The following is a 10536-nucleotide window of genomic DNA, read 5'->3' on the forward strand; positions in this document are numbered from 1 at the left end:
GATTGTCGCGTGCGCGCGCGAGTGTGTGTGTGTGTGTGTGTGTGTGTGGGTGCGCCGGAGTTGTGTGTGTGTGTGTGTGTGTGATGTGTGATGTGAAGTGAGTGCTGTAGTGAGTGAGGAGTGAGTGAGTGTGATGAGGCAGTGAGTGAGCGTGGAGTGAGTGCGTGCACGTGAGTGAGTGAGCTAGTAGTAGATGTGAGAGTGAGTGAGTGAGGTGAGTGAGTGAGTGAGTGAGTGAATGACGTGAGTGAGTGAGGAGTGAGCGATGTCTGTCGCAATGCAGTGCACGTACTCCAAACACCCACAGACACACACGACGCGCAATGCCATGGCACACCCACACAGAAGAACTTATTAGAATATCAGTCAAGTAAGATCAATAACATGGGAAAAAAACTGTTAAAGATATGATCATTTTATACTGCAAACAACCCCCAATTAGAACCCCTGGACACTAATAGTAAAGGTGTAAATAACCAAAAGTTATTATTATAACAGCCATGATACGATGGGTTGCGACATTTTCATTTGAAAGCTCTCTTGATAAAGCAAATGTGTTTTTCGTGTTATTCGCAGGGGAAATGATGTAGAAGATTCCTGCGTATCCATCCTTGAGCTCCCCACGTAAAGCAGCTATAGCATTGTGAGATCGACGAAGAATAAAGAAATTCCATATATAATATTATGTAGAGAGCAGGCCGTGAGATGGGGTCCTGTGTCCACTGGATAATTTAGTCTAGTGAATGCTTGGCGCGCAATCAGCAATTGAATTAAGAAATTTTGTGATTGAATCAGAAAATGCATAGCTTTGGAATGGTACAATGCAGTGAGATCGTAGCATGTGAACTGAAACTCGAACTTCAGAGTGAGTACATGAGTATACCACTGAACTGTCTGGTTATTGCTCGTGTTTAGTATTGTATTCTCGGTTTCGGTTGCAGACAATACGCCAGCAGGTGATGAGATATATGAGGGTGAGGACAATAAATAGTCATAGGTTTTTCCTGTTCTGTGGCAGCCCTGTGGAGTGAGTGCTGAATTAACGAAGATTGACGAATTAACGGTTTTTCTACGGAATTTTTCGGGTGAGTTTCACGCGTTTGAACAGGTTTTTTCTTATAGGAACACTCCCCGGGTATAACAGTATGACCCTGCTGCAAAATTGGCATCTCAGATCGCTTGCGGTTTGGCCGCCTTATGAGGGAAGATACATACACTAATACATACACTACATAATACTATACCTACATACATACATTACAACATACTACATACATACATACATACATAAATACATACAGTACATACATACATACATACATACATACATACAGAACATTACATACAATACATACATACTACATACATACATCATACATACATACTAACAGTAACTTACATAATCATACATACCATACATATCAGTACATACATAGATACATACATTCATACATACACATACATTGACATCACATACATACATACATACATACATACATACATACATAGCAGTACATACATACATACATCCTACATACGAACTCAATATATATTAGATAACATTACATACACACATACACAGCATGCATAACATATATACATACAACATACACAGCATAATACATACACTTCATAACATACACTGACATACATGCATGCATGCATCGCATGCATGCATACATACATACATACATACCATATCAGTACATACAGTACATACATAACATACATACATACATACATACATACATATCATACAGACTACATACATACAATACAATATACGAATACTACATACATCATTACCTACATACATACATACATACATACATACATACTACATAGTCATACATACATACATCATATAACACGTACGTACGTACGTACGTACGTACGTACGTACATACATACCTACGTACGTACGCACTCGCCACGCACGTACGCAACCGCACGCACGCACGCACTGCACGCACGCACGCACGCAGCGCTACGGTCCACACGCACGCTACAACACACACACACACATATAATACATACATACATACAGAAACAAACATACATACAGTACATACATAATACATAACATACATACCATACATACAACATACATACATACATACATACATACATACATAACATACATACATACATACATACATACATACATAGCATACATACATACATACATACACATACATACATAAGCATACACATACATAACATACCTACATACATACAATTACATTACATACATACATACATACATACATTATACACTAACATACATACATACATCATAACTAGCATACATACATACATACATACATACATACACTACATACCATACTACATACAGTACATTACATTACCATACCATAATACTACAACACATACACACACACAGCACACACCACACACCACAACCACACCACAACAACATCCCAACACACAACACACCACACACACCAACAACATACATACATACATACATACATACATACATACATAACTAATAATAAAGAAAAACATACATACATACATACATAGAGCTAATGCCTAGAAGTAAAATGTAAACAAGTGCGTGTGCGTGAATGTGTGCTCATGGGGGTGCGTGCGCTTGTGTGTGGGATGTGCATGCGCTCGCTCGGGTATACAATACCTCTCTAATAAAGTAACTCTCAAAATAGGAAGTGGGGCATTCCCACAACGAATCGTGGGACGGGGGAAGCACGTGACGGCGGGACGGGGGAAGCACGTGACGGCGGGACGGGGGAAGCACGTGACGGCAGGACGGGGGAAGCACGTGACGGCAGGACGGGGGAAGCACGTGACGGCGGGACGGGGGAAGCACGTGACGGCAGGACGGGGGAAGCACGTGACGGTGGGACGGGGGAAGCACGTGACGGCAGGACGGGGGAAGCACGTGACGGTGGGACGGGGGAAGCACGTGACGGCTGGACGGGGGAAGCACGTGAAGGTGGGACGGGGGAAGCACGTGACGACGGGTCAAGGGAATCACTCGCGATACGCAACGGGGGAAGCACGTGATGGCGGGACGGGGGAAGCACGTGACGGCGGGACGGGGGAAGCACGTGACGGTGGGACGGGGGAAGCACGTGACGGTGGGACGGGGGAAGCACGTGACGGCGGGACGGGGGAATCACTCGCGATACGCATGCGCGTGAAACGAATAAGGCTTGCTCTCATTCATCCGCAATATTGTTGTGCGGCTACAAAAGGCCCTTGTCGCAAACGTCATAAATATATAAAATATGCGAGTCCCAAATGCCATAGCGATTGAAGTGAAATGTCATGCAAAAATAATGGCATTTCAGCTTTATGATAGTCATAACTATTTATGGTGTTTCTAACAATGGGCCCCAGGGATTGTGATTGCTCCGCGGATTCTTCTAAGAACTCACTGCAAAACAGGCTTTCCTCGGATTCCCATTGTCAGAATGACACTATAGAGTTTAACACTACGTTAAAGCTTAGCAATGCTATTACAATCCAGTGGTCCCCGTTTTATTTGGCTTCGGATAAACGCGGCGCGATTTTGCGACATAATGAAAAACAACTTTATCAAAACATCTTTAAGCACGTTGACATGCTACTTAAATCTGCATGAAGTCGTAAGCATTGCAAGCATTGTAAGCATCTAATGCCTACAAATTACAAATCCCCTTCCCAAATTATTGAAATATATACATAGTGTAAAATACGCAACAGATGGCTGCTAATTAATCTTAGGGTAAAACGATTAAATTCGTACATTATCTTTCATTTTACAGCCATAAAAATGTAGTACTGGTACACACCTAATCCTGCACACAGTTGTTATACATGTTTTTGTAAGGCTTTATACGAGAAAACACCAGGCAACCCGATTCCTTAGAACACGGTGTACGCTTTTTTATGAAATATCACCATTCACCATTCCTCGCGTATTGTCTGGTTGTTGCCGTTGCTAATCAACGTACGTCACGCAGCTATTTCGAGACTCACGCATGAGCTGTAAAATCAAAACCTTTTTTGAATTGGTGCTTCATGCCGTTACGACGAATTACTTTAGATCTCCGATTTTAGGGGTATTCTAGGTGTTTTCGACAGCAGATTAGGGGTAGTGCTGATTCTATGACTGTACGTTTCGGCACCGCCACCATTTTCTCCCCATCGTGTTGCAATAGAACTGTATTAAGTAACAATAAAACCCCCTCCTCAGGTGCAGATAACACCCGAGTGGGGTCGCCACAATCGCCTATTCGTGGACGGACGCGCCCAAGCGGACAAACAGACACGCTTTACGATATTAGCAATGTATCCCAAAACATGGATCGATATTACCCGTGTATGAACAGAGTAAAATCGTAGAATCACCAAATTCGACCGTATTTGGCATATGTATCAGTGCAATTACTAGTCGAAGTAATATATTAATTGTTAGTATCGACACAGCATGCAGTAATCTTGAAGTTTTATTAGAGTCGGCTACCATGCAAAATTGATGCGGGGAACATCAGGGGTAAACATCTCGAATTTGCGATAATTTACTCTTGGTACTATGTATTTCGGTGTAGATACATAGCCGATGCATTATAGTTGCTAATTAGTGATAGCGTAGCAATATATGTTATAGGTTTTATTAGCTGGTGGGTAATGTAGCGGCTGCGGAGGTCGTGGGGGTGAGGTTAGGATAATGGCGTGGTTATGCGAGCCTGACGCCGCAATCATGGCGTGACTATGATTTGGTTAACCACTCCGCTCGTACGTTTGATGCCTTTATTTGATACGTTATGAAATAAACGCGAGTGCCGATGGCGTACGAGGCGCCTACATACTTTATTAATGCGCTGAGACGCGCACGCGTTCCCACGTCGTGCTTACAACCGGTTCGACCCAACCGTCGATATTCGCCTACAAAAATATCGTCATAATTATTGCTATCGAAATCAATTCCCGCGCCGTCTCGTACGGTCTCTATACGTTTCCCAAGCGCGCACAGACGCAGACGACCGAACTATGAGAACGTAATGAACTATGAAGATTTCGTTATTGCGTAGATACAGAATTTGCATAGATCGACACGCCGAGTCAGGCAAACACTGGCCGAAAGAAGAGAAACAAATGCTGGCCGAGGGAAACAAATGCTGGCTGAAAAAAACAAATGCTGGCCGAAGGAAACAAATACAGGCCATGGGAGCTATGGGTGCTGACATACGTACGGAAACACACGGCGGTTGTCGAAGTACGATAGAATGGACGAATGTAGGTTTCCGCTAGGTTTCCGTTGCCATGAAGACACCTAGTTCGCCGCTAGGCTGCTATAGGACCATGCTGCACCTGTCTCCGTTATTGCGCCGCATTGAAATAGTAATCACAGCCTCTCTCTATACATTTATACATTATACACGTGCATTATACCCCATATATTATACATTAAATATTATACATTATATATGACATTTTACACATTACACATATATTACACATTACAAATTACATATGATTTATTGTACAGTTATTGCATGGTGGCAAGGGTAATATTGAAATTTGTTTACTGAGAAAATCATTGTTTTTCAAGGCAGATACGACTCCTTGTTGCCCGACCAACCATAACCTAATTTACAATGCATACTATTAAAATATAACTATATATAATTATACATCATAAATTATACATTATAATTAAACATTAGGCATTCTTATAGCCTCTATATTTTTTTCATTTCCATGCTGCAAGATGTCTGGTACCATCGCTGCCCAGTATCTAAGTAAACTGCATCAAATCGCAAAGTAAAATCGATAAGTAATCGCTAAGTAAAACGCAGTCATCACAGTAGACTGTGCATCCTTCCATATTGCTATCACGTCTCATTCCGCACTGATGCCACATGGTACCTCATGCGAACACGACGCGGCTATACGATGCTAATAACTAGCAGTAAGAAATGTTAGACATGTAGACATGTTAACTAAGACATGTTAATCCTATGCAGTATTCCGTGCGTGTAATGTACGGTCTCGTGCTACCCAGCTCTACCGTATCATTATTATACAGCTGCCATACCGTACACATACATATAAACGGAAGCAACCATTGTACTGCATCATATCACGCCCATCGTTAACACTATCAATTAAAATTAGTATTATTCATTATTTAGTTATTAAAATTAGTATTTCTATTATAGACTCTTGACAGTATCGAACGCTGTCTGCATCGTATGCCATACGATATGCCATGATAACAATACGCAATGTCCCGTACGATATATGTCATGATAACAATACGAATGGATGGTGTGATGGAATGTCACTGATAAAAATTCAAGGCACGCAGTATTATGCCAAAAATGCTATATGGACGTGTCGGAAACGACGACAACAACGACAACCAAAGAAACGCCGACAAGATAGAGATTTGGCGTCGATGTGTTACACTACAAGTAGAGTTTCATGCTTCGTGGGTATCACGTCTACACGCAACACTGCATCACTCTATCGATAATCGTCATCCGGAGCTTCTGTGTTCGGCAATCTAGATTTGTATAAAGATGGCGATTTACTCGATTGAGGCGTTCGAGTGAGTAACATTCAATCACGCGCTTCACTCACGTCTGATCGCGTTACTATAAAACGCCGTTATCACAAAGCCCCTCCCCCAAACCCTGACACCTCACAAAACTTCAAATTCTAAAACCTCGCAGAGCCTAAATTCCCTCGGGTGAAAACAGACACCCGCGTCTGTGACCACCACCTGCGTTTAACGCAGAGAGCAAGTCAACTACTCGTTCGTAGGCTAATGGGTAATTAGTTTGTGAAGAAACATTTTATGTCACGATCGACGATATCTTGTAATGTGCGGTGCGAGTCAGATATAGTAAAACAGAGACACTGTCGATGGAAATCCAATCACTACACGTCTCATAAAAAAAACTCGAAGAACTCGAAGAACAGGACCGATGAATGTAATATTGACGGATCCAGGAAGGGGGTAACGAGAGAGAGGGGCAACAACCGCCAGCGGAGGTGTATGAGGGAGCGCTGTACGCTCCCTTTAAGCGGAGTGGAGCAGCGCACTTTAGTGCTTTTATGCGGCGATTTCTATTCTCTAGTGAGCAATAATTTAGTGAAACAAATAAGTAAAATGGGATGGAGAGTAATGACATGAAATGCTCATAAATAACCGCATCGCGTTTTCCCTCACTCGTCTCCAGATATCAATTCTTGGACGGTTGAGGGCATGGCCCCGGTGCTCTCGCCCTTGATTCGCTAGTTGAAGGAGATGTACATTAGACAAAGCAGATTGACTCACGCTGGGCCACACACAGAGAAGTGAATGTTCAAGAATATTACAAAGGTAAGACGATAACACTCCGTACGTGGGCGCGCATGACGGGGGAAGCACGTGACGGTGGGACGGGGGAAGCACAGACGTGACGGTGGACGGGGGAATGCACTGACGTGGGACGGGGGGAAGCACGTATGACGCAGGAACGGGGAAGAACACGTTGACGGCAGGACGGGGGGAAGCACGTGACGGAGCAGGACGGGGGAACATCGTGACGGCGGGGACGGGTTGAAGCACGTGACGGCGTGGACGGGGAAGCATGTTACACGAGCAGGACGGGGAAGCACGTTGACGGTCGGACGGGAAAGCCACAAACGGCGGGACGGGAAACCACGTGACGGTGGTGACGGGGGAAGCACGTGACGGCAGGACGGGGAACACGTGACGGCAGTGACGGGGAACCCGCTGACGGGGGCACGGGGGCAGCACGTGAGGGGCAGGACGGGGAACCCGTGCGTGGGACGGGGGAAGCACGTGAGCGGCAGACGGGCGAAGCATGGTGACGGCAAAGGACGGAGGGGAATGCACGTGAACGGTGGCACGGGGGGAAAAGCACGAGACGGCGGGACGATGGGGACAGCCTGTGACGGCAGGAACGGGGGAAGCGCGTGACCGGTGGGCGAGGGGGAAGCACGAAGACTGGCGACGTGGCAAGCATGTGACGGCAAGACGGGCAGCACGTGACGGTGGGACGGGGGAGCACGTGAACGGCAGGACGGGGGAAGATGGGACGAGCAGTAAATAGGGACGGGGAAGCAAGCGTGACGAGTGGGACGGGGGAAGCACGAGAGTGCGGCCGGGGGAAGCATGTGACGCAGGAACGGAGGGAAGCAGTGAACGGTGGACGGGGGAAGCACGAAGACGAGCGGGACGGGGGAAAGCCATGTGAACGGCAAGACGAGGGAACACGTGAAACGCGGTGGACGGGAGAAGCAGTGACGACGGGACGGGGGGGAAGCACGTGACGGTGGGCACGGGTGGAAGCATGTGAACGGCAGACGGGGGAAGCACGTGACGCAGACGGGGCAAGCATGTGACGGGCAGGGACGGGGGGAACAAACATGAGGGGACGGGGGAAAGCAATGGTGAGCGCAGGACGGGGGAAACACGTGACGGTGGGACGGGGAAGCACGTGACGGTGGGCCGGGGAAGCACCGTGACGGTGGGACGGGCGAAGCACGTGACGCAGGACGGGGGCAACACGTGCCGCAGCGGGGACGTGACGTGCGACGGGGGAAGGCCACGTGACGGCAGGACGGGGAGACACGTTGACGGCCGGACGGAATGGGGAAGCAGCGTGACGCGTGGGACGGGGGAAAGCACGTGACGGCAGAGCGAGCGGGAAGCACGTGACGGCAGGACGGGGGACGAACTGTGAACGGCGGGACGGGGGAGAGGGAGGGGGCAACGTAGACGGCAGGACCAGGCGGGAAGCACGTGAACCGGCAGGACGGGGAAGCACGTGACCGGCAGGACGGGGAAGCAGCGTGACGGCAGGGACGGGAGAAGCATGTGCGGCAGGACGGGAAGCAGCGTGACGGCGGACGGGTGAAGGCATGGTGATCAGCTAGGAACGGGGGAAGCACGTGACGCAGGACGGGGAAGCACGTGAACGGCGGGACGGGTGAAGCATGTGACGGCAGAACGGGAGCACGTGACGGCAGGAACGGGGAAGCACGTGGACGGCAGGACGGGCGGAAGCACGGTGAACGGTGGGACGGGAGAGCCACGTGACGGCAGGACGGGGGAAGCACGCTGACGGTGGGAACGGGGGAAGCACGTGACGGCAAGGCGCCGGGGGAAGCAGTGTGACGGTGGGCACGGGGGAATAGCACGTGACGGCAGGGCGGGGACACGTGACGACTGGGACGGGGGAAGCACGTGACGGTCGGGAGCGGGGGAAGCACAGTGACGGCAGGGTGCGGGGGAAGCACGTGACCGGTGGACGGGGGAAGCACGTACGGCAGGAAGCGGGGAACCACGTGACGGCAGGACGGGGGAAGCATGTGACGCGAGCAGGACGGGGGCAAAGCACGTACCGGTGGGAAACGGGAGAAGCAAGTGACGGACGGGCACGGGGAGCACCGTGACGCGTGGGACGGGGGAAGCAAGTGGACGGACAAGGGCGGGGGAAGCAACGTGACGGTGGGACGGGGGAAGCCGTGACGGCAGAGGGGAGGAAGCACGCTGACGGCAGGAAGGGGGAAGCACGGTGACGTGGGACGGGGGAAGCACGGTGACGGGGGACGGGGAGAAGCCGTGACGGCAGGACGGGGGAAGACACGTGAGGCAGGCACGGGGGAAGCGAACGTGACGAACGGACGGGGGAGAAACACGTGACGTACGAGGCGGGTGAGAGGCATGTGACGCAAGGCGGGAGAAGCACGCTGACGACGAACGAGGGCACACGTGACGCGCAGGAGCGGGAGAAGCATGTGACGGCAGCGACGGGGGATAAGCACGTGACCGATACGGGACGGGGGAAGCACGTTGATGTGGGACGGGGAAGCAGCGTGAACGGCGAGGACGGGGGAAGTCACGTGACGAGTGGGGACGGGGGAAGCACGGTGACGGCAAGACGGGAAGCACGTGACGGCTGGGACCGGGGGGAAGCAGTGAGGTGGGACGGGGGAAGCATGTGACGGTGGGACCGGGGAAGCAGTGACGAGTGGACGGGCGGAGAACACGTGCCGGCAGGACGCGGGCGGAACACGTGACGGTGGACGGGGGAAGGCACGTGAACGGCAGGAGTCGGGAGAAGCAGTGACGGGCCGGACGGGGGCAAGCACGTGACGGCAGGACAGGGAGGAAGCACGTGACAGTGGGACGGGATAGCACGTGACGGCAGGACGGGGAAGCACGTGACGGTGGGACGGGGAAGCACGTGACGGTGGACGAGGGAAAGCACGTGACGAGAGTGGGCACGGGGGAAGCACGTGACGTGGGACCGGGGGCAGCACGTGACGCGCGGGGACGGGGAAGCACGTGACGGTGGGACGCGGGAATCACGTGAACGGCAGGACCGAGGGGAAGCATGTGACGCGCAGGACGGGGAAAGCACGTGACGGCAGACGGGGGAAGCACGTGACGGCCAGGAGACGGGGGGAATGCACGGAACGCGCGGGACGGGAAAGCAACGTGACGAGTGGACGGCTCGCGGGGGAATCACCACCGTAGACGGCAGG

This window comes from Priapulus caudatus, unplaced genomic scaffold (assembly GCF_000485595.1).
Source record: "Priapulus caudatus unplaced genomic scaffold, Priapulus_caudatus-5.0.1 Scaffold196, whole genome shotgun sequence".
Classification (NCBI taxonomy): Eukaryota; Metazoa; Priapulida; class Priapulimorpha; order Priapulimorphida; family Priapulidae; genus Priapulus; species Priapulus caudatus.